Source organism: Apodemus sylvaticus, chromosome 20 (assembly GCF_947179515.1).
Source record: "Apodemus sylvaticus chromosome 20, mApoSyl1.1, whole genome shotgun sequence".
NCBI classification, from domain to species: domain Eukaryota; kingdom Metazoa; phylum Chordata; class Mammalia; order Rodentia; family Muridae; genus Apodemus; species Apodemus sylvaticus.
Window position 1 is genome coordinate 65,874,595 of NC_067491.1, and position 18,756 is coordinate 65,893,350.

Here is an 18,756-nt window from a genome sequence, read left to right on the forward strand (position 1 = left end):
TTAGAGGTTACACGCTTAGACATACATGCAACACCAAAGCTTTTCGAGTCACATCGTGTTGTTTAGGAAAAACAAGAAAATTTTGCACGATGCGGGATTTCCTTAAAATGTGGTTTCCTGAGAAATTTTGACGAAAGAAAGTTCTCCTGTGCGTTCTCTTTTGAGGCTACACGTGTAGACGTATGAGCCGCACCAAATCCTTTCGAGTTACAACGTGTTGTTTAGGAGATACAAGCCAATTTTGTACGATGTGTTATTTCTTCTCGTAAAGTGTTTCCAATACGTACTTATTTGTCTTTACTCTGCAACCCTGTATTTCCTTATAACGTGGTATTCGTACATATTATTTCGAGGGAAAACTCTCCTGTGTGTTCTCCTTTGAGGCTACATGCTTAGACATACACGCAACACCAAAGCTTTTCGAGTGACAACGTGTTGTTTAGGAAAAAGGAGATTATTTCGCACGATGCGGGATTTCCTTAAAACGTGGTTTCTGACAAATTTTGATGAAAGAAAATTCTCCTGTGTGTTCTCTTTTGAGGCTACATATTTAGACGTACACGTCACACCAAATCTTTTCGAGTTACAACGTGTTGTTTAGGAGATACAAGCTAATTTTGTACAATGCGTTAATTCTTCTCGTAAAGTGTTTCGAATACGTATGTATTTGTCTTTAATCTGCAACATTGTATTTCCTTATAACGTGGTATTCTTACATATTATTTCAAGAGAAAATTATCCTGTGCGTTAGTTTTTGAGGCTACACACTTAGACATACAGGCAACACCAAAGCTTTTCGAGTTACAACGTGTTGTTTAGGAAAAACAAGATAATTTCGCACGATGCGGGATTTCCTTAAAATGTGGATTTCTGACAAATTTTGACAAAACAAAATTCTCCTGTGGGTTCTCTTTTGAGGCTACACGTTTAGATGTAAACAGCACACCAAATCAGTTCGAGTTACAACGTGTTGATTAGGAGATACAAGCTAATTTTGTACGATGTGTTATTTCTTCGCGTAAAGGGTTTCCAATATGTACGTATTTGTCTTTACTCTGCAACACTGTATTTCCTTATAACGTGGTATTCTTACATATTCTTTCGAGACAAAACTCTCCTGTGCCTTCTCTTTTGAGGCTGCACGCTTAGACATGCACGCAAACCAAAGATTTTCGAGTTACAATGTGTTGTTTAGGAAAAACAAGATAGTTTCGCAAGATGCGGGATTTCCATAAAACGTGGTTTTCTGAAAAATTTTGACGAAAGAAAATTATCCTGTGGGTTCTCTTTTGAGGCTACACATTTAGACGTACAGGCCACACCAAATCCTTTCGAGTTACAACGTGTTGTTTAGGAGATACAAGCTAATTTTGTACGATGCGTTATTTCTTCTCGTAAAGTGTTTCCAATAAGTACGAATTTGTCTTTACTCTGCAACACTGTATTTCCTTATAACGTTGTATTCTTACATGTTCTTTCAAGAAAAAACTCTACTGTGCATTCTCTTTAGAGGCTACATGCTTAGACATACACGCAACACCAAAGCTTTTCGAGTTACTACGTGTTGTTTAGGAAAAACAAGATAATTTTGCACGATGCGGGATTTCCTTAAAACGTGGTTTTCTGACAAATTTTGACTAAAGAAAGTTCTCCTGTGGGTTCTCTTTTGAGGCTACACGTGTAGAGGTACGAGCCACACCAAATATTTTCGAGTTACAACGTGTTGTTTAGGAGATACAAGCTAATTTTGTACGATGTGTTATTTCTTCTCGTAAAGTGTTTCCAAAATGTACGTATTTTTCTTTACTCTGCAACACTGTATTTCTTTATAACGTGGTGTTTTTACATATTCTTTCAAGAGAAAACTATCCTGTGCGTTCCCTTTTGAGGCTACACACTCATACATACAGGCAACACCAAAGTTTTTCGAGTTACAACGCATTGTTTATGAAAAACAAGATAATTTCGCACGATGCGGGATTTCCTTAAAACGTGGTTTTCTGACAAATTTTGACGAAAGAAAAGTCTCCTGTGGGTTCTCTTTTGAGGCTACAAGTTTAGACGTACACAACACACCATATCCTTTCGAGTTACCACGTGTTGTTTAGGAGATACAAGCTAATTTTGTAAGATGGGTTATTTCTTCTCGTAAAGTTTTTCCAATATGTACGTATTTGTCTTTACTCTGCAACACTGTATTTCCTTATAACGTTGTATTCTTACATGTTCTTTCAAGAAAAAATCTCTACTGTGCATTCTCTTTAGAGGCTACAAGCTTAGACATACACGCCACACCAAAGCTTTTCGAGTTACGACGTGTTGTTTAGGAAAAACAAGATAATTTCGCACAATGTAGGATTTCCTTAAAACGTGGTGTCCTGATAAATTTTGAGGAAAGAAAATTCTCCTGTGGGTTCTCTTTTGAGGCTACACGTTTAGACGTACACGGCACACCAAATCCTTTCGAAATACCACGTGTTGTTTCGGAGATATTATCTAATTTTGTAAGATGCATTATTTCTTCTCGTAAAGTGTTTCCAATATGAACGTATTTGTCTTTACTATGCAACACTGTATTTCCTTATAACGTTGTATTCTTACATGTTCTTTCGAGAGAAAACTCTCCTGAGCATTCTCATTAGAGGCTACACACTTAGACATACTTGCAACACGAAAGCTTTTCGAGTTACAACTTGTTGTTTAGGAAAAACAAGATAATTTTGCACGATGCGGGATTTCCTTAAAACGTGGTTTTCTGACAAATTTTGACGAAAGAAAGATCTCCTGTGGGTTCTCTTTTGAGGCTACACGTTTAGACGTACAAGCCACACCAAATCTTTTCGAGTTAAAACGTGTTGTTTAGGAGATACAAACAAATTTTTTACGATGTGTTATTTCTTCTCCTAAAGTGTTTCCAATACGTACTTATTTGTCTTTACTCTGCAACACTGTATTTCCTTATAATGTGGTATTCTGACATATTCTTTCGAGGGAAAACTCTCCTGTGCGTTTTCCTTTGAGGCTACACGCTTAGATATACACGCAACGCCAAAGATTTTCGAGTTACAACGTGTTGTTTAGGAAAAACAAGATAATTTCTCACGATGAGAGATTTCCATAAAACGTGGTTTTCTGAAAAATTTTGACGAAAGAAAGTTCTCCTGTGGGTTCTCTTTTGAGGCTACACGTGTAGAGGTACGAGCCACACCAAATCCTTTCGAGTTACAACGTGTTGTTTAGGAGATACAAGGTCATTTTGTACGAGTCGGTATTTCTTCTCTCAAAGTGTTTCCAATATATACATAGTTGTCTTTACTCTGCAACACTCTTTTCCTTATGACGTGGTATTCTTACATATTCTTTCGAGAGAAAACTCTCCTGTGCATTCTCCTTTGAGGCTACACGCTTAGACATACATGCAACACCAAAACTTTTCGAGTTACAACGTGTTGTTTAGGAAAAACAAGATAATTTCGCACGATGCGAGATTTCCTTAAAACGTGGTTTCTGACAAATATTGATGAAAGAAAATTCTCCTGTGGGTTCTCTTTTGAGGCTACATGTTTAGACGTACACACCACACGAATTGCTTTCGAGTTACCACGTGTTGTTTAGGAGATACAAGCTAATTTTGTACGATGCATTAATTCTTCTCGTAAAGTGTTTCCAATACGTACGTATTTGTCTTTACTCTTCAACACTATATTTCCTAATAACATGGTATTCTTACATGTTCTTTCGAGAGAAAACTATCCTGTGTGTTCTCTTTAGAGGTTACACGCTTAGACATACATGCAACACCAAAGCTTTTCGAGTCACATCGTGTTGTTTAGGAAAAACAAGAAAATTTTGCACGATGCGGGATTTCCTTAAAATGTGGTTTCCTGAGAAATTTTGACGAAAGAAAGTTCTCCTGTGCGTTCTCTTTTGAGGCTACACGTGTAGACGTATGAGGCGCACCAAATCCTTTCGAGTTACAACGTGTTGTTTAGGAGATACAAGCCAATTTTGTACGATGTGTTATTTCTTCTCGTAAAGTGTTTCCAATACGTACTTATTTGTCTTTACTCTGCAACCCTGTATTTCCTTATAACGTGGTATTCGTACATATTATTTCGAGGGAAAACTCTCCTGTGTGTTCTCCTTTGAGGCTACATGCTTAGACATACACGCAACACCAAAGCTTTTCGAGTGACAACGTGTTGTTTAGGAAAAAGGAGATTATTTCGCACGATGCGGGATTTCCTTAAAACGTGGTTTCTGACAAATTTTGATGAAAGAAAATTCTCCTGTGTGTTCTCTTTTGAGGCTACATATTTAGACGTACACGTCACACCAAATCTTTTCGAGTTACAACGTGTTGTTTAGGAGATACAAGCTAATTTTGTACAATGCGTTAATTCTTCTCGTAAAGTGTTTCGAATACGTATGTATTTGTCTTTAATCTGCAACATTGTATTTCCTTATAACGTGGTATTCTTACATATTATTTCAAGAGAAAATTATCCTGTGCGTTAGTTTTTGAGGCTACACACTTAGACATACAGGCAACACCAAAGCTTTTCGAGTTACAACGTGTTGTTTAGGAAAAACAAGATAATTTCGCACGATGCGGGATTTCCTTAAAATGTGGATTTCTGACAAATTTTGACAAAACAAAATTCTCCTGTGGGTTCTCTTTTGAGGCTACACGTTTAGATGTAAACAGCACACCAAATCAGTTCGAGTTACAACGTGTTGATTAGGAGATACAAGCTAATTTTGTACGATGTGTTATTTCTTCGCGTAAAGGGTTTCCAATATGTACGTATTTGTCTTTACTCTGCAACACTGTATTTCCTTATAACGTGGTATTCTTACATATTCTTTCGAGACAAAACTCTCCTGTGCCTTCTCTTTTGAGGCTGCACGCTTAGACATGCACGCAAACCAAAGATTTTCGAGTTACAATGTGTTGTTTAGGAAAAACAAGATAGTTTCGCAAGATGCGGGATTTCCATAAAACGTGGTTTTCTGAAAAATTTTGACGAAAGAAAATTATCCTGTGGGTTCTCTTTTGAGGCTACACATTTAGACGTACAGGCCACACCAAATCCTTTCGAGTTACAACGTGTTGTTTAGGAGATACAAGCTAATTTTGTACGATGCGTTATTTCTTCTCGTAAAGTGTTTCCAATAAGTACGAATTTGTCTTTACTCTGCAACACTGTATTTCCTTATAACGTTGTATTCTTACATGTTCTTTCAAGAAAAAACTCTACTGTGCATTCTCTTTAGAGGCTACATGCTTAGACATACACGCAACACCAAAGCTTTTCGAGTTCCTACGTGTTGTTTAGGAAAAACAAGATAATTTTGCACGATGCGGGATTTCCTTAAAACGTGGTTTTCTGACAAATTTTGACTAAAGAAAGTTCTCCTGTGGGTTCTCTTTTGAGGCTACACGTGTAGAGGTACGAGCCACACCAAATATTTTCGAGTTACAACGTGTTGTTTAGGAGATACAAGCTAATTTTGTACGATGTGTTATTTCTTCTCGTAAAGTGTTTCCAAAATGTACGTATTTTTCTTTACTCTGCAACACTGTATTTCTTTATAACGTGGTGTTTTTACATATTCTTTCAAGAGAAAACTATCCTGTGCGTTCCCTTTTGAGGCTACACACTCATACATACAGGCAACACCAAAGTTTTTCGAGTTACAACGCATTGTTTATGAAAAACAAGATAATTTCGCACGATGCGGGATTTCCTTAAAACGTGGTTTTCTGACAAATTTTGACGAAAGAAAAGTCTCCTGTGGGTTCTCTTTTGAGGCTACAAGTTTAGACGTACACAACACACCATATCCTTTCGAGTTACCACGTGTTGTTTAGGAGATACAAGCTAATTTTGTAAGATGGGTTATTTCTTCTCGTAAAGTTTTTCCAATATGTACGTATTTGTCTTTACTCTGCAACACTGTATTTCCTTATAACGTTGTATTCTTACATGTTCTTTCAAGAAAAAATCTCTACTGTGCATTCTCTTTAGAGGCTACAAGCTTAGACATACACGCCACACCAAAGCTTTTCGAGTTACGACGTGTTGTTTAGGAAAAACAAGATAATTTCGCACAATGTAGGATTTCCTTAAAACGTGGTGTCCTGATAAATTTTGAGGAAAGAAAATTCTCCTGTGGGTTCTCTTTTGAGGCTACACGTTTAGACGTACACGGCACACCAAATCCTTTCGAAATACCACGTGTTGTTTCGGAGATATTATCTAATTTTGTAAGATGCATTATTTCTTCTCGTAAAGTGTTTCCAATATGAACGTATTTGTCTTTACTATGCAACACTGTATTTCCTTATAACGTTGTATTCTTACATGTTCTTTCGAGAGAAAACTCTCCTGAGCATTCTCATTAGAGGCTACACACTTAGACATACTTGCAACACGAAAGCTTTTCGAGTTACAACTTGTTGTTTAGGAAAAACAAGATAATTTTGCACGATGCGGGATTTCCTTAAAACGTGGTTTTCTGACAAATTTTGACGAAAGAAAGATCTCCTGTGGGTTCTCTTTTGAGGCTACACGTTTAGACGTACAAGCCACACCAAATCTTTTCGAGTTAAAACGTGTTGTTTAGGAGATACAAACAAATTTTTTACGATGTGTTATTTCTTCTCCTAAAGTGTTTCCAATACGTACTTATTTGTCTTTACTCTGCAACACTGTATTTCCTTATAATGTGGTATTCTGACATATTCTTTCGAGGGAAAACTCTCCTGTGCGTTTTCCTTTGAGGCTACACGCTTAGATATACACGCAACGCCAAAGATTTTCGAGTTACAACGTGTTGTTTAGGAAAAACAAGATAATTTCTCACGATGAGAGATTTCCATAAAACGTGGTTTTCTGAAAAATTTTGACGAAAGAAAGTTCTCCTGTGGGTTCTCTTTTGAGGCTACACGTGTAGAGGTACGAGCCACACCAAATCCTTTCGAGTTACAACGTGTTGTTTAGGAGATACAAGGTCATTTTGTACGAGTCGGTATTTCTTCTCTCAAAGTGTTTCCAATATATACATAGTTGTCTTTACTCTGCAACACTCTTTTCCTTATGACGTGGTATTCTTACATATTCTTTCGAGAGAAAACTCTCCTGTGCATTCTCCTTTGAGGCTACACGCTTAGACATACATGCAACACCAAAACTTTTCGAGTTACAACGTGTTGTTTAGGAAAAACAAGATAATTTCGCACGATGCGAGATTTCCTTAAAACGTGGTTTCTGACAAATATTGATGAAAGAAAATTCTCCTGTGGGTTCTCTTTTGAGGCTACATGTTTAGACGTACACACCACACGAATTGCTTTCGAGTTACCACGTGTTGTTTAGGAGATACAAGCTAATTTTGTACGATGCATTAATTCTTCTCGTAAAGTGTTTCCAATACGTACGTATTTGTCTTTACTCTTCAACACTATATTTCCTAATAACATGGTATTCTTACATGTTCTTTCGAGAGAAAACTATCCTGTGTGTTCTCTTTAGAGGTTACACGCTTAGACATACATGCAACACCAAAGCTTTTCGAGTCACATCGTGTTGTTTAGGAAAAACAAGAAAATTTTGCACGATGCGGGATTTCCTTAAAATGTGGTTTCCTGAGAAATTTTGACGAAAGAAAGTTCTCCTGTGCGTTCTCTTTTGAGGCTACACGTGTAGACGTATGAGGCGCACCAAATCCTTTCGAGTTACAACGTGTTGTTTAGGAGATACAAGCCAATTTTGTACGATGTGTTATTTCTTCTCGTAAAGTGTTTCCAATACGTACTTATTTGTCTTTACTCTGCAACCCTGTATATCCTTATAACGTGGTATTCGTACATATTATTTCGAGGGAAAACTCTCCTGTGTGTTCTCCTTTGAGGCTACATGCTTAGACATACACGCAACACCAAAGCTTTTCGAGTGACAACGTGTTGTTTAGGAAAAAGGAGATTATTTCGCACGATGCGGGATTTCCTTAAAACGTGGTTTCTGACAAATTTTGATGAAAGAAAATTCTCCTGTGTGTTCTCTTTTGAGGCTACATATTTAGACGTACACGTCACACCAAATCTTTTCGAGTTACAACGTGTTGTTTAGGAGATACAAGCTAATTTTGTACAATGCGTTAATTCTTCTCGTAAAGTGTTTCGAATACGTATGTATTTGTCTTTAATCTGCAACATTGTATTTCCTTATAACGTGGTATTCTTACATATTATTTCAAGAGAAAATTATCCTGTGCGTTAGTTTTTGAGGCTACACACTTAGACATACAGGCAACACCAAAGCTTTTCGAGTTACAACGTGTTGTTTAGGAAAAACAAGATAATTTCGCACGATGCGGGATTTCCTTAAAATGTGGATTTCTGACAAATTTTGACAAAACAAAATTCTCCTGTGGGTTCTCTTTTGAGGCTACACGTTTAGATGTAAACAGCACACCAAATCAGTTCGAGTTACAACGTGTTGATTAGGAGATACAAGCTAATTTTGTACGATGTGTTATTTCTTCGCGTAAAGGGTTTCCAATATGTACGTATTTGTCTTTACTCTGCAACACTGTATTTCCTTATAACGTGGTATTCTTACATATTCTTTCGAGACAAAACTCTCCTGTGCCTTCTCTTTTGAGGCTGCACGCTTAGACATGCACGCAAACCAAAGATTTTCGAGTTACAATGTGTTGTTTAGGAAAAACAAGATAGTTTCGCAAGATGCGGGATTTCCATAAAACGTGGTTTTCTGAAAAATTTTGACGAAAGAAAATTATCCTGTGGGTTCTCTTTTGAGGCTACACATTTAGACGTACAGGCCACACCAAATCCTTTCGAGTTACAACGTGTTGTTTAGGAGATACAAGCTAATTTTGTACGATGCGTTATTTCTTCTCGTAAAGTGTTTCCAATAAGTACGAATTTGTCTTTACTCTGCAACACTGTATTTCCTTATAACGTTGTATTCTTACATGTTCTTTCAAGAAAAAACTCTACTGTGCATTCTCTTTAGAGGCTACATGCTTAGACATACACGCAACACCAAAGCTTTTCGAGTTCCTACGTGTTGTTTAGGAAAAACAAGATAATTTTGCACGATGCGGGATTTCCTTAAAACGTGGTTTTCTGACAAATTTTGACTAAAGAAAGTTCTCCTGTGGGTTCTCTTTTGAGGCTACACGTGTAGAGGTACGAGCCACACCAAATATTTTCGAGTTACAACGTGTTGTTTAGGAGATACAAGCTAATTTTGTACGATGTGTTATTTCTTCTCGTAAAGTGTTTCCAAAATGTACGTATTTTTCTTTACTCTGCAACACTGTATTTCTTTATAACGTGGTGTTTTTACATATTCTTTCAAGAGAAAACTATCCTGTGCGTTCCCTTTTGAGGCTACACACTCATACATACAGGCAACACCAAAGTTTTTCAAGTTACAACGCATTGTTTATGAAAAACAAGATAATTTCGCACGATGCGGGATTTCCTTAAAACGTGGTTTTCTGACAAATTTTGACGAAAGAAAAGTCTCCTGTGGGTTCTCTTTTGAGGCTACAAGTTTAGACGTACACAACACACCATATCCTTTCGAGTTACCACGTGTTGTTTAGGAGATACAAGCTAATTTTGTAAGATGGGTTATTTCTTCTCGTAAAGTTTTTCCAATATGTACGTATTTGTCTTTACTCTGCAACACTGTATTTCCTTATAACGTTGTATTCTTACATGTTCTTTCAAGAAAAAATCTCTACTGTGCATTCTCTTTAGAGGCTACAAGCTTAGACATACACGCCACACCAAAGCTTTTCGAGTTACGACGTGTTGTTTAGGAAAAACAAGATAATTTCGCACAATGTAGGATTTCCTTAAAACGTGGTGTCCTGATAAATTTTGAGGAAAGAAAATTCTCCTGTGGGTTCTCTTTTGAGGCTACACGTTTAGACGTACACGGCACACCAAATCCTTTCGAAATACCACGTGTTGTTTCGGAGATATTATCTAATTTTGTAAGATGCATTATTTCTTCTCGTAAAGTGTTTCCAATATGAACGTATTTGTCTTTACTATGCAACACTGTATTTCCTTATAACGTTGTATTCTTACATGTTCTTTCGAGAGAAAACTCTCCTGAGCATTCTCATTAGAGGCTACACACTTAGACATACTTGCAACACAAAAGCTTTTCGAGTTACAACTTGTTGTTTAGGAAAAACAAGATAATTTTGCACGATGCGGGATTTCCTTAAAACGTGGTTTTCTGACAAATTTTGACGAAAGAAAGATCTCCTGTGGGTTCTCTTTTGAGGCTACACGTTTAGACGTACAAGCCACACCAAATCTTTTCGAGTTAAAACGTGTTGTTTAGGAGATACAAACAAATTTTTTACGATGTGTTATTTCTTCTCGTAAAGTGTTTCCAATACGTACTTATTTGTCTTTACTCTGCAACACTGTATTTCCTTATAATGTGGTATTCTGACATATTCTTTCGAGGGAAAACTCTCCTGTGCGTTTTCCTTTGAGGCTACACGCTTAGATATACACGCAACGCCAAAGATTTTCGAGTTACAACGTGTTGTTTAGGAAAAACAAGATAATTTCTCACGATGAGAGATTTCCATAAAACGTGGTTTTCTGAAAAATTTTGACGAAAGAAAGTTCTCCTGTGGGTTCTCTTTTGAGGCTACACGTGTAGAGGTACGAGCCACACCAAATCCTTTTGAGTTACAACGTGTTGTTTAGGAGATACAAGGTCATTTTGTACGAGTCGGTATTTCTTCTCTCAAAGTGTTTCCAATATATACATAGTTGTCTTTACTCTGCAACACTCTTTTCCTTATGACGTGGTATTCTTACATATTCTTTCGAGAGAAAACTCTCCTGTGCATTCTCCTTTGAGGCTACACGCTTAGACATACATGCAACACCAAAACTTTTCGAGTTACAACGTGTTGTTTAGGAAAAACAAGATAATTTCGCACGATGCGAGATTTCCTTAAAACGTGGTTTCTGACAAATATTGATGAAAGAAAATTCTCCTGTGGGTTCTCTTTTGAGGCTACATGTTTAGACGTACACACCACACGAATTGCTTTCGAGTTACCACGTGTTGTTTAGGAGATACAAGCTAATTTTGTACGATGCATTAATTCTTCTCGTAAAGTGTTTCCAATACGTACGTATTTGTCTTTACTCTTCAACACTATATTTCCTAATAACATGGTATTCTTACATGTTCTTTCGAGAGAAAACTATCCTGTGTGTTCTCTTTAGAGGTTACACGCTTAGACATACATGCAACACCAAAGCTTTTCGAGTCACATCGTGTTGTTTAGGAAAAACAAGATAATTTTGCACGATGCGGGATTTCCTTAAAATGTGGTTTCCTGAGAAATTTTGACGAAAGAAAGTTCTCCTGTGCGTTCTCTTTTGAGGCTACACGTGTAGACGTATGAGCCGCACCAAATCCTTTCGAGTTACAACGTGTTGTTTAGGAGATACAAGCCAATTTTGTACGATGTGTTATTTCTTCTCGTAAAGTGTTTCCAATACGTACTTATTTGTCTTTACTCTGCAACCCTGTATTTCCTTATAACGTGGTATTCGTACATATTGTTTCGAGGGAAAACTCTCCTGTGTGTTCTCTTTTGAGGCTACATGCTTAGACATACACGCAACACCAAAGATTTTCGAGTTACAACGTGTTGTTTAGGAAAAAGGAGATTATTTCGCACGATGCGGGATTTCCTTAAAACGTGGTTTCTGACAAATTTTGATGAAAGAAAATTCTCCTGTGTGTTCTCTTTTGAGGCTACATATTTAGACGTACACGCCACACCAAATCTTTTCGAGTTACAACGTGTTGTTTAGGAGATACAAGCTAATTTTGTACAATGCGTTAATTCTTCTCGTAAAGTGTTTCGAATACGTATGTATTTGTCTTTAATCTGCAACATTGTATTTCCTTATAACGTGGTATTCTTACATATTATTTCAAGAGAAAATTATCCTGTGCATTAGTTTTTGAGGCTACACACTTAGACATACAGGCAACACCAAAGCTTTTCGAGTTACAACGTGTTGTTTAGGAAAAACAAGATAATTTCGCACGATGCGGGATTTCCTTAAAACGTGGTTTTCTGACAAATTTTGACGAAAGAAAATTCTCCTGTGGGTTCTCTTTTGAGGCTACACGTTTACAAGTACACGCCACACCAAATCCTTTCGAGTTACCACATTTTGTTTAGGAGATACAACCTAATTTTGTACGATGCGTTATTTCTTCTCGTAAAGTGTTTACAATACATACGTATTTGTCTTTACTCTGCAACACTGTATTTCCTTATAACGGTGTATTCTTACATGTTCTTTGGAGAGAAAACTCTCCTGTGCGTTCTCTTTAGAGGCTACATGCTTAGACATACACGCAACACCAAAGCTTTTTGAGTTACAACGTGCAGTTTAGGAAAAACAAGATAACTTTGCACGATGCGGGATTTCCATAAAACGTGGTTTTCTGACAAATTTTGACGAAAGAAAGTTCTCCTGTGGGTTCTCTTTTGAGGTTACACATGTATACGTACGAGCCACACCAAATCTTTTCAAGTTACAACGTTTTGTTTAGGAGATAGAAGCAAATTTTGTACGATGCGTTATTTCTTCTCGTAACGTGTTTCTAATATGTACTTATTTGTCTTTACTCTGCAAAATTGTATTTCTTTATAACGTGGTATTCTTACATATTCTTTTGAGAGAAAACTCTCCTGTGCCTTCTCTTTTGATGCTCCACGCTTACACATACATGCAACACCAAAGCTTTTCGGGTTACAACATGTTGTTTAGGAAAAAGAAGATGATTTCGCACGATGCAGGATTTACTTAAAACGTGGTTTTCTGAAAAATTTTGACGAAAGAAAATTCTCCTGTGGGTTCTCTTTTGAGGCTACACGTTTAGATGTACACGCCACACCAAATCCTTTCGAGTTACAACGTGTTGTTTAGGAGATACAAGCTAATTTTGTATGATGCGTTAATTCTTCTCGTAAGGTGTTTCCTATACGTACGTATTTGTCTTTATTCTGCAACACTGTATTTCCTTATAACATGGTATTCCTAAATGTTCTTTCGAGAGAAAACTCTCCTGTGCGTTCTCTTTAGAGGCTACACGCTTTGACATACACGCAACACCAAAGCTTTTCGAGTTAGAACGTGTTGTTTAGGAAAACATGATAATTTTGCACGATGCGGAATTTCCTTAAAACGTGGTTTTCTGACAAATTTTAACGAAAGATTGTTCTCCTGTGGGTTCTCTTTGGAGGCTACACTTTTAGACGTACGAGCCACACCAAATCCTTTCAAGTTACAACATGTTGTTTAGGAGATACAAGCAAATTTTTTACGATGCGTTATTTCTTCTCGTAAAGTGTTTTCAATACATAAGTATTTGTCTTTACTCTGAAACACTGTATTTCCTTATATCATGTTATTCTTACATATTCTTTCGAGGGAAAACTCTCCTGTGCATTCTCTTTTCAGGCTACACTCTTAGACATACATGCAACACCAAAGCTTTTTGAGTTACATCGTGTTGTTTAGGAAAAACAAGATAATTTTGCACGATGCAGTATTTCCTTAAACCGTGGTTTCCTGAGAAATTTTGAGGAAAGAAAGTTCTCCTGTGCATTCTCTTTTGAGGCTACACGTGTAGACATATGAGCCACACCAAATCTTTTCGAGTTACAACGTGTTGTTTATGAGATACAAACAAATTTTGTACGATGCATTCTTTCTTCTCGTAAAGTGTTTCCAATATGTACTTTTTTGTCTTTACTCTGCAACACTGTATTTCCGTATAACGTGGTATTCTTACATATTATTTCGAGGGAAAACTCTCCTGTGCGTTCTCTTTTGAGGCTACACGCTTAGACAAACACGCAACGCCAAAGCTTTTCGAGTTACAATGTGTTGTTTAGGAAAAACAAGATAATTTCGCTTGAAGCGAGATTTCCACAAAACGTGGTTTTCTGAAAAATTTTGACGAAAGAAAGTTCTCCTGTGGGTTCTCTTTTGAGGCTACATGTGTAGAGGTACGAGCCACACCAAATCTTTTCGAGTTACAATTTGTTGTTTAGGAGATACAAGCTAATTTTGAATGATGCGTTATTTCTTCTCCTAAAGTGTTACCAATAAGTACTTATTTTTCTTTACTCTGCAAAATTGTATTTCCTTATAATGTGGTATTCTTACATATTCTTTCGAGAGAAAACACTCCTGTGCCTTCCCTTTTGAGGCTCCATGCTTACACATGCACGCAACACCAAAGCTTTTCGAGTTACAACATGTTGTTTAGGAAAAAGAAGATGATTTCGCACGATGCGGGATTTCTTTAAAACGTGGTTTTGTGAAAAATTTTGACGAAAGAAAATTCCCCTGTGGGTTCTCTTTTGAGGCTACATTTTTAGACGTACACACAACACCAAATGCTTTCGAGTTACCACGTGTTGTTTAGGAGATACAAGCTAATTTTGTACGATGTGTTAATTCTTCTTGTAAAGTGTTTCCAATACGTACGTATTTGCCTTTAATCTGCAACACTGTATTTCCTAATAACATGGTATTCTTACATATTCTTTCGAGAGAAAATTATCCTGTGCATTCTCTTTAGAGATTACATGCTTAGACATACATGCAACACCAACGCTTTTCGAGTTACATCGTGTTGTTTAGGAAAAACAAGATAATTTTGCACGATGCGGGATTTCCTTAAAATGTGGTTTCCTGAGAAATTTTGACGAAAGAAAGTTCTCCTGTACGTTCTCTTTTGAGGCTACACGTGTAGACGTATGAGCCACACCAAATCTTTTCGAGTTACAGCGTGTTGTTTAGGAGATACAAGCCAATTTTGTACGATGCCTTATTTCTTCTCGTAAAGTGTTTCCAATACGTTCTTATTTGTCTTTACACTGAAACACTGTATTTCCTTATAACGTGGTATTCGTACATATTATTTCAAGGGAAAACTCTCCTGTGTGTTCTCTTTTGAGGCTACATGATTAGACATACACGCAACACCAAAGCTTTTCGAGTTACAATGTGTTGTTTAGGAAAAAGGAGATGATTTCACACGATGTGAGATTTCCTTAAAACGTGGTTTCTTACAAATTTTGATGAAAGAAAATTCTCCTGTGGGTTCTCTTTTGAGGCTACATATTTAGACGTACACGCCACACCAAATCTTTTCGAGTTACAACGTGTTGTTTAGGAGATACAAGCTAATTTTGTACGATGCGTCATTTTTTCTCTTAAAGTGTTTCCAATACGTACGTATTTGTCTTTACTCTGCAACACTGTATTTCCTTAAAACGTGGTATTTTTACATATTCTTTCCATAGAAAACTCTCCTGTGCTTTCTCTTTTGACGCTACACTCTTAGACATACACGCAACACCAAAGCTATTCGAGTGACAACGTGTTGTTTAGGAAAAACATGATAATTTCGCACGATGCGGTATTTCCTTAAAACGTGGTTTTCTGACAAATCTTGAAAAAAGAGAATTCTCCTGTGGGTTCTCTTTTGAGGCTACCCGTTTAGACGTACACGCCACATCAAATCTTTTCGAGTTACAACGTGTTGTTTAGGAGATACAAGCTAATTTTGTACGATGCGTTATTTCTTCTTGTAAAGTGTTGCCAATATGTACGTTTTTGTCTTGACTCTGCAACACTGTATTTCCTTAAAACGTGGTATTCTTATATATTCTTTCGAGAGAAAACTCTCCTGTGCGTTCTCTTTTGAGGATACACACTTAGACATACACGCATCACCAAAGCTTTTCGAGTTACAATGTGTTGTTTAGGAAAAACAAGAGAATTTCGCATGATGCGGGATTTCCTTAAATCGTGGTTTTCTGAAAAATTTTGAGGAAAGAAAGTTCTCCTGCGGGTTCTCTTTTGAGGCTACACGATTAGATGTAAATGCCTCACCAAATCTTTTCGAGTTACAACCTGTTGTTTAGGAGATACAAGGTAATTTGTACTTTGCCTTATTTCTTCTCATAAAGTGTTTCCAATATGTACGTATTTTTCTTTATTCTGCAACACTGTATATCCTTATAACGTGGTATTCTTATATATTCTTTCGAGAGAAAACTCTCCTGTGCATTCAGTTTTGAGGCTACACGCTGAGACATACATGCAACACCAAAGCTTTTCGAGTTACGACGTGTTGTTTAGGAAAAACAAGATAATTTCACAAGATGCGGGATTTCCTTAAATCGTGGTTTTCTGACAAATTTTGAAGAAAGAAAATTCTCCTGTGGGTTCTCTTATGAGGCTAAACATTTAGACGTACACGCCACACCAAATCCTTTCGAGTTACAAGGTGTTGTTTAGGAGATACAAGCTAATTTTGGACCATGCATTAATTCTTCTCATAAAGTATTTACAATACGTACCTATTTATCTTTACTCTGCAACACTGTATTTACTTATAACGTGGTATTCTTACATATTCTTTCGAGAGAAAACTCTCCTCTGCGTTCTCTTTTGAGGCTACACGCTTAAACATACACGCAACTCCAAAGCTTTTCGAGATACAACGTGTTGTTTAGGAAAAACAAGGTAATTTGTCACGATGCGGGATTTCCTTAAAACGTTGTTTTCTGACAAATTTGACGAAACAAAATTCTCCTGTGGGTTCTCTTTTGAGGCTACACGTTTAGACGTACACGCCACACCAAATCTTTTGGAGTTACAACGTGTTGTTTAGGAGATACAGACTAATTTTGTACGATGCGTTATTTCTTCTCATAAAGTGTTTCCAATATATACTATTTGTCTTTACTCTGCAACACTGTATTTCCGTATAACGTGGTATTCTTACATATTCTTTCGAGAGAAAACTCTCCTGTGCCTTCTCTTTTGAGGCTACACGCTTAGACATACACGCAAACCAAAGATTTTCGAGTTACAATGTGTTGTTTAGTAAAAACAAGATAATTTCGCACGATGCGCGATTTCCGTAAAACGTAGCTTTCTGAAAAATTTTGACGAAAGAAAATTATCCTGTGGGTTCTCTTTTGAGGCTACACATTTAGATGTACAGGCCACACCAAATCCTTTCGAGTTACAACGTGTTCTTTAGGAGATACAAGCTAATTTTGTACAATGTGTTATTTCTTCTCGTAAAGTGTTTCCAATATATACATATTTGTCTTTACTCTGCAACACTGTATTTCCTTATAACATGGTATTCTTACATATTCTTTCGAGAGAAACTCTCCTGTGCATTCTCTTTACTCTGCAACACTGTATTTCATTATAACGTGATATTCATACATATTCTTTCGAGAGAAAAGTCTCCTGTTGCTTCTCTTTTGAGGCTACATGCTTAGACATACACGCAACACAAAGCTTTTCGAGTTACAACTTGTTTTTTAGGAAAAACAAGATAATTTCGCACGATGCGGAATTTCCTTAAAACATGGTTTTCTGAAAAATTTTGAGGAAATAAAATTCTCCTGTGGGTTCTCTTTTGAGGCTACATGTTTAGTTGTAAACGCCACACCAAATCTTTTTGAGTTACAACGTGTTGTTTAGGAGATACAATATAATTTTGTACAATGCGTTATTTCTTCTCATAAAATGTTTCCAATACGTACTTATATGTCTTTACTCTGCAACACTGTATTTCCTTAAAACATGGTATTCTTATATATTCTTTCGAGAGAAAACTCTCCTGTACTTTCCCTTTTGAGGCTCCACGCTTACACGTACACGCAAAGCGAAAGCTTTTCAAGTTACAACATGTTGTTTAGAGGCTAAACGCTTAGACATACACGCAACACCAAAGCTTTTCTCGTAAAGTGTTTCCAATACATGTGTATTTGTCTTTACTCTGCAACACTGTATTTTCTTATAACGTGGTATTCTTACATATTCTTTCGAGATAAAACTCTCCTGTGCGTTCTCTTTTGAGGCTACAAGCTTAGACATACACGCAACACCAAAGCTTTTCGAGTTACAACGTGTTGTTTAGGAAAAACAAGATAATTTCGCACGATGCGAGATTTCCTTAAAACGTGGTTTTTGACAAATTTTGATGAAAGAAAATTCTCCTGTGGGTTCTCTTTTAAGGCTTCACATTTAGACATACACGTCACACCAAATCTTTTCGAGTTACAACGTGTTGTTTAGGAGATACAAGCTAATTTAAATGATGCATTATTTCTTCTTGTAAAGTGTTACCAATAAGTACTTATTTGTCTTTACTCTGCAAAAGTGTATTTCCTTATAATGTGGTATTCTTACATATTCTTTCGAGAGAAAACTCTCCTTTGCCTTCCCTTCCCTTTTGAGGCTCCACGCTTACACATACACGCAACACCAAAGCTTTTCGAGTTACAACATGTTGTTTAGGAAAAAGAAGATGATTTCGCACGATGCGGGATTTCCTTAAAACGTGGTTTTCTGAAAAATTTTGACGAAAGAAAATTCTCCTGTTGGTTCTCTTTTGAGGCTACATGTTTAGACATACACACCACACCAAATCCTTTCGAGTTACCACATGTTGTTTAGGAGATACAGGCTAATTTTTTACGATGCGTTAATTCTTCTTGTAAAGTGTTTCCAATACGTATGTATTTGTCTTTACTCTGCAACATTGTATTTCCTAATAACGTGGTATTCTTACATATTCTTTTGAGAGAAACTATCCTGTGCGTTCT